We start from the raw sequence: 7,571 nt of genomic DNA on the forward strand, positions 1-7,571 counted from the left end.
AAGAAGGGAGGAGGAAGAGGATCCCTGGAATCTCAGAAATTCATCCCTTCACAACCAGTTTCATCTGCCAACTTAGAGTGAAAAGGTGAGAGTCTACCCCAAGAAGAGGCTGACATGCAACTCTGACCCTGCTGTTCTCTCCCACCCTCCCTTACCTACTTCATCAACCTGACCTAATACCAAGCAGGAAAGTCAGACATACAGAATGACTAAAACAAGACATGATATTTATTTACATGCAGTTCCATATTGGGGGGTGCTGGTAGCAGAGTCTAGGGCAATAGACACAAAGACTCCATATATATCCTCTGTCCTCCCTTTCTCTGCTGCCCCTCCCCTTGCCCCACTCCCTCTACACACCACCCTTAAATCTTAACTATTTCAGTGGGGTGATCCAAGCCAAGATCCTCCAAAGGACCTTTAGAATCTAATTATGAAGTGCCAGAAGTGTGTCACTGAGGCTCAGTAAGAATGTCCCAGGATGAGGACCAGATCAGAGTGTGAAATGTTCACTTGCTCATCACCTGGAAAGGATCTCTTTAGAGCAGGGGATAATTCATGCCCAGATAGCACTTATGGCCATGATGATAAAACCTGCAGCCACACAAGCCCATTTGGCTAAAGGGGATTCAGGGGTAGCCAGTTCCCCCGGAAGAATTTCTAATCGGGTTACATAGAGGAAAGTGCCAGCTGCCACCCTTTCTAATATAGCCTGGGCTAAGGTCCTTTCCCACTCCAGATCTCTTCTAGTCACAAGGGGGGACATGATGGCCAATGCCAGGATACTAAGGCCCATTGTGGTCCAGTGCCCATTTGCACCAGCTGAAGACCCATTCCAAACACCACTAATCTCTTGTGTGCCAGGATGGCCAGGCAGAGCTTCAGAACATTTGGTACTGAAGATTGCAGCCCCACTTGCCAGCCCCTCAAACACTGAGTGAAAGCAAAAGAACCAGGACCCTAAAGGGTGGGGGCAGGGATCCCTGACTGTGGAGACTCAAGGATTGGGCCCCACCCCATTCCTCCTCTTGTATTTTTGATCCCCTGGTACTGGAGATGATGAGCTCTCCAAATGGGTAATGGACCTAGGGGCACAGAGAGGAAAGAAGGTGAGAAGAGGAAAAAGAGGGAGAAAAGAAAAGGGAATTACATAAAATATAGTGGGACAAGAAGAGGTGGGCATAAGAATGCTGTTAGAGATGGGAGATGAATGAAAGGGAAAGACTTGAAGAATAATCAATCAGTTAAAAGAACAGGACCAGGGATGTAAGAATAAGATCCAGAGAACAGGATTATAAAGAGGAAAAAAATATTCCTTAAATCCAATGTATGGAATTGATTCTTTTGGTTTTCAGAGTCTGAGGTTGAGAACCCAGAATGGGGAAGAGAAGGAATGGTTAGCATTCTTCATACCCCCCAAGAAGGGCCTGAATGGGGAAGGAATCTCTGACTCTACTGACTTATCAGGTAGGGGCCCTGCTGGGGGGATCTCACATCAGTTGAGTCAGTGATGTCAGAAGAATTCCTCTCACTTCTTGTCCTGTTCTGGAAAGGAGATAGTGAATGGGATAAGGTCTGAGATTTCTTCAGTAGAATATTATAGAACTATGTGCCCCTCCTCCCCTGACAAGCAACTTCTGGGATATTGGTAAAGAGTCAACTGACCCTGTCTTATCTGTTGAAGTCCATTCAATTCCTGGGGATGAAGGGATAATCCTGTTTCTGTTTGAATAATATGCTTTTTTTCTTAGATAAATTTATAGGTTTAGATTGTGAAGACCACATTCCTCATTAATGAGGATCGGTCAGTGTAGGGGGGCCAGGGGGGAATCACATTAAGATATATGTGACCCTTGGGGTCTACTCCTTTTGCCTCTGTGTCTGTAATTGATTGGGGCCTGTTTCTCCAGAAATGAATGAAACTTTCTCTTCATACCTTGAGAGATCTTTGAATTTTATTTAAGTGGCAATTGTCCCACACAGCTGGGGGTGAGTCTCAAGATTGCAGGCCCATTGTCAGCCTTGGCCTCTCAGGACTTGGCAAAAAAGACACCCCTGCCCAAATTTGGCAGTTTGCTATTTTCTGGGGGTCTTGGTTTTCCCTCCATGCAAGTGATTTGAAGTAGAGAGACTCAGTAGGAAGATGAAGGCCAATCCTCTGCAAAAGCCTGACCAGTCATCAGTGAGGATGAAGAACAGTTAGCAATCTCTGTGCACAAAGGCCCCAAAAAAGGTAAGCCTAGACCTTGAAATCTGAAAGCACTAGATTCCTTGGGTGACTGTAGGCTGGTGGCCCCCACTGGTTTCGGTGAAAGAGACTTAGAGCTAAAGGCATTTGATCCTGAGAAGTCTCTGTCAATATTTAAAATAGGAAGGACCCAGAAAATAAGAAAATTGAAGTGCCAGTAGATAGTCCCTTAGGAAGAAGATTAAGTGATTGGAATAAATTACTTTTGAGGAAGAGAACTAGGAAACTCAGGGGCTCTTGTTCCTCAAGCCCAACCAAGAGATCCTGGGAAACCTGGGGATTGGGGACTCCAGGGAAAGGTGTGTTTGTTCTATGTCGTGTGTTAAGTGTTAGTTTTAAGCATTTATGGGTCTGAGGACCCAGCTTAAGTTTTAAATGGAGGAGCTGGGAGTTGGGCTGAGGAGTTTCAGAAGGTAGGGGGAGAAGGAAATATTTGTGCAGCAGTCACCACATGGAAATCAGCCCCTCCCTCACTGAGCCTGTGTGTAGAGGTAAAGAGAAAAGGGGAGGGGGACTCTTAAAGAGAAAAAGCTGTGGTTTGGTGAGAGTTTAGAAGAGTTTAAGAGGGGCGGCTAGGTGGCAAAGTGGATAAAGCACCCGCCCTGGAGTCAGGAGTACCTGCATTCAAATCTGGTCTCAAACACTTAATAATTACCTAGCTGTGTGGCCATGGGCAAGCCACTTAACCTCCGGTTGCCTTGCAAAAAAACCTTAAAAAAAAGAATTTAAGAAAAAGAGCATTTAAGTGAAAAGATTGAGAAGTTAGAGGAGGGAAGATTTCTTATCCTTATGAGTGTCTGGGAAGGATCCCATGCTTTCTCCCTGGGTTGGGGGAAGGGGGTGGTGGGTTGACACAAGGTGGTCTTGATCTCATCCAGCATCTCCTTAAGACTTGAATCCTAGACTTAGTCCACCTAAGAGCCCAACCCACTCATGGGAAGAGGGAGGGAGAGGGGAAATCTTACTTTTTAGACCTTAGAAACTCAAACCTATGTCTCAGATGGAATGCATGCTTCACTGCAGAAAGGGTAAGAAACCCCCCAAACTTGTTTTATAAAATAGGGGACCCCCATGCCTTCTGGTTTGGGGGGGGGTTGAACAATGACCACTTTTTTCGTAGGCTACAGATGTTTATCAATTCCATGCCCCATTTAGCTGGGCTGGGAAAGCCCTATCCTTGGGAGGGGGAAGGGGAAATGAACAGATTGGTTGTTAATTAAAGAAAAGAGGAAGATAACTTTTTCTGGGGCTAGGAAATTCTGATTTCATTTTTAAATTAAGCCTGTGCTATATTTCTGTAATAAGAGTAACTGGATTTGAACTTTATAAAGTTACTTAAAAATACATTCAATTTTTTAGCTATTGGTTGGAGATTTCAAAATCTTAATGAACATATATATATATATATATATATATATATATAAAAGGTTCCTCAAGAAATTCTGATTGATTCTAGAAATTATTTTTTTTACTGGTCTTAATTGGTACGTTCAAAAATATAAATGTGTGTGTGTGTGTGTGTGTGTACATGTGTATTTAAACATCAATAGGACGTTTTCACATCTCTAGTGGCTTGGAGAGGTGGGAAAATGTTTCTATATTCTGAGATCTGAACAGAGTATTAATTTCAGCTTGGTAAATCTGATACAAAAGAGATATGTCTAAACTTGTGTTTGTTTGTGTGTGTGTGTGTGTGTGTGTGTGTGTGTGTGTGTAATTCAGCTCTGAAATAGTTACAGTTACCTGAGTTAAATGTTACTCCTTTGAGTTTGGGTTTTAAATTTAATTGTTTAAAAAGATTTAATCTAAAATTAAGTAATGAATGAAGTTGGGATCTGAGCCTATCCCCTTATACTACATTTGAAAGTTTGTAAGTAGCAAAGTTTGTGAAATGATCTTGTCTGTGAGCTAACTCCCTGCCCTCTAGAAGCTTTGAAAAGAGGGTAGGAAGGCCTTTGATAAGGAAAGGTCACCACCTTGTGTTTAAAGGGAAAAAAAAAAGAAACTATCTGAGTAATTTAGTCACCTAAGTTTTGTAACAAGTCTTGAGAATTTGTGTGTGTGTATAAATAAGAAGGAAAATATACTCAGGATAAGGAATTTGGGAATATTGAATCATAATTTACTGATCTCTTTGGGGGGAAAGCTCTAATTGGTTTTAATGTTAAGCCTAATAATGCTAACAATTGTATTTTTTTATTTTGGATAGAGCTTTTGGAATGTAAGTGCTGGATTCTCTGTACAAAGTACTCTAAAGATTTTATCAAACTAAACTGTTGGGAAGTTTACTTGTAATTGCATTTGGAATTTAAAGTAGCATATGTATGAGATTAGATTCTGAGAATCTGGATAAAGAGGTCTGGAAGACAAAAGTGTAAAGATCATGGGATATTCATTTTGCTCTTGTTCTAAGGGGACTGAGATGTTTAAATAGAGTATTATGATTAATATATATTGTTAATTTATGTTTGATTTTAAAGAAGCCAAAAATGTGGACTTCACTCTTGGTAATTTACTTATTAGTGAATAAGATGTATTTATCAGTTATATGTTATTCTTTTGTAACTGCAAAGAGATTATGTTTGCAATATTTAGTTATCTCTTGTGAATGTTATTTAAATATTGCATTGCTGAAGCCTGAGATTAATGTGTGATTTCTTTGAAGGACAATAAGGGAAATATCAAAGGATGACCCTTTCTGGGATAGATCTGTGAATGAATAATGTAATAATGGAAGGATTGCTTTGTACTATCTAGTAATTTTTGTGTTACTCTTATTGCTGTTCTGTTATATTGAAAGTCCTATCTCTGATTTAGACAATGGAGTATTAGTAAAGGTGGGAGGAGAATCTAGCTGACAGAAGTCAATACCCAGTCTTATGGTGTGGCTAACTGTTGGACTTGCAGTAGTTCACAGAAATTTGAGAGTTACCCTTGGGTGACAGTACCTCTGGGTCTAGCCTAGATTCTCAGTTCCTGGTCAGAGGTGCACTGTGGCACAGGATTCTGATCTGGAGGAGAGAAACACCAGTGGCATATGACTGAGTCAGTTCAGGGTAACTATTGTTTATAACTGACTGGCCAGGATATTTGCCTGGGGAATAGCAAAGTGTCTGGACATGTCCAGAAGCAGGGTACATATTCTAGACTGTACAACTTAAAGAGATAGGTGAACTGAGACTTATGTGAAGATGCAATGATGGTACCTGGATCCTTTGTAAAGATGTGCAAACTGGGGCTTTTGTTAAGAGAAGCTGTAATTATGAGTTAATATGGACTTGCAAGGAAAGTGCTGAAATGGCCCTTTGCAAGAAAAATAATTTAAGGAACATCACTAGGTATATTAGCTATTCTTGGGGTGGGTCCAATGGCACAAAATTAGGGATTTATTGTAATCAATCTTGGAGCCAGGAAGATCTATCTAAAGACATTGGTATAAAAACTTGCCAGTGGAAGGAGTTACAGCAAATTTGGATATAAGGCCTATCTAAAAGGGTCCCTTGGAAGCAAGGAGGAACGGTATTATAAACTATATTCCTGGAAGACCAACTAGCACTAGAGGAATATTATTGGATTTGTAGGACTACTGCCTACACCCAGTTGTCCAAAGAGTTATAGTCAGAGAGTTGCTATATAGGATTGATCAGGGAGTTGTTATCTAGACTTAAGGGTCTACTATCTGGGCACAGGATGGAAGCTGGGGATATAGAACCCCTGTCTATATGCTGAACATAATAATTAGGCTCCAGGCAGTTGTAGAAATTATTACTAATCAAACAGCTCAGGCCTTAGATCTTTTGGCCGATCAAGCCACCCAAGTCAGAGAGGCAGTCTTACAACACAGATTGGTATTGGACTACTTAGCTAAGGAGGGAGGATTATGTGGGATTTGAATTTATATCCTACTACCAATCTGTCTACCCATTCTAATTCAATTGATAACCTGGATGGTTCAGGATAGTTTTAATGAAATGGTAACAGTCACTTCTAATCAGACAAAAATGTTGATCCTAAAGGGACAGGGATGCATTCCTCTTAACAACATAAATCGTGAAGATGATGAGCAGATGGACCAGCAATGTGAGTTTATATATTACAAAAATTTTAAGAAATTTCATCAGAATTAAAGAGGAAGGATTGAGTGGGATAAAGTCTGAGATTTCTCCAGTAGAATAATAGATTAGAAAAATAGTTGAACTATGTGCCCCTCCTCCCCCAACAAGCAACTTCTGGATATTGGTGAAGCGTCAACTGACCCTGTCTTATCTGTTGAAGTCCAGATGTCCACTCAATTCCTGGGGCTGAAGGGATAATCCTGTTTCTATTTGAATTATATGCTTTTTCCCCTTAGATTAATTTGTGGGTTTAGATTGTGAAGATCACATTCTTCATTAGTGAGGATGGGTCAGTTGGGGCGGGGTGTGGAATCGCATTAGGATATATGTCACCCTTGGAGTCTTTTCCCTTTGCTTCAGTCTCTGTAATTGATTGGGCCCCATTTCTTCAGAAATGAATAAAATTTTCTCTTAAAACTTTGAGAGATCTCCGAAATTTATTTAAATAGCATTTGTCCCACACAGTTAACATTCCTCATACCCCTCAAGAGGGGCCTGAATGGGGTAGGAATCTCTGACTCTCCTGACTTCTCAGGTAGGAGCCTGGCTGGGGGAATCTCACATCAGTTGAATCATTGCTGTCAGAAGAATACCTCTCACTTCTCATCCTGTTCTGGGAAGGAGACAATATGAATTAGAGGGGTAAGGGACCAGGATCCTGTTAAGTTCTACTTTCATTTCATCTTCAGCCCACGCCTTCTCCACCTCCTCCCAGGAGCTGCCCTTCACAAAGCTCCATTCTGGCCCTTTCTGTCCTCTTACTGTAAACTTGTTTTTGTTCCTCTCTCAGGTCCCACAAGTCCCTGACACTGGGCATCCCAGTCCCTCACCTATAGGATGTAGCTCTGGATCTCTGAATCAATGCCCTCCAGGGCCCCAGATATCTTGTGCATAAGCTCTGCTCCCCAAAACACTCCTGTTGACATACACCTCAAGAGGTTGAGGATCCAGTTGTACTTCTCTAAGGAGGCAAAGGGGCAAATAGCAGAAGTCATTTCTTAGCTGGCAATTTAAGGAAGGCAGACAGAGATGGCTATAAAGTAAGGGTCTAGTAACAAGAGGAAATATACATGAACCGAGGTTCAGGATTAGAAGCAGAGACAAGTCAGGGGTCAAGGTGAAAGAAGGGATTAGGGTGAGAATAGGGGCTTATGATATAGGGACCAAATGGGTTTAGAATTCTACCTGTGGCTGCATGGGGGATCTGA

At 41.4% G+C, this 7,571-nt stretch overlaps 1 pseudogene; it reads right to left on the bottom strand.

Annotated features, from left to right (window-relative positions):
• Window positions 1-556: 556 nt before the first annotated feature.
• On the bottom strand, window positions 557-7,102 carry LOC141522795 (zinc transporter ZIP2-like; annotated as a pseudogene).
• Window positions 7,103-7,571: the final 469 nt, after the last annotated feature.

Source organism: Macrotis lagotis, chromosome 4 (assembly GCF_037893015.1).
Source record: "Macrotis lagotis isolate mMagLag1 chromosome 4, bilby.v1.9.chrom.fasta, whole genome shotgun sequence".
NCBI classification, from domain to species: domain Eukaryota; kingdom Metazoa; phylum Chordata; class Mammalia; order Peramelemorphia; family Peramelidae; genus Macrotis; species Macrotis lagotis.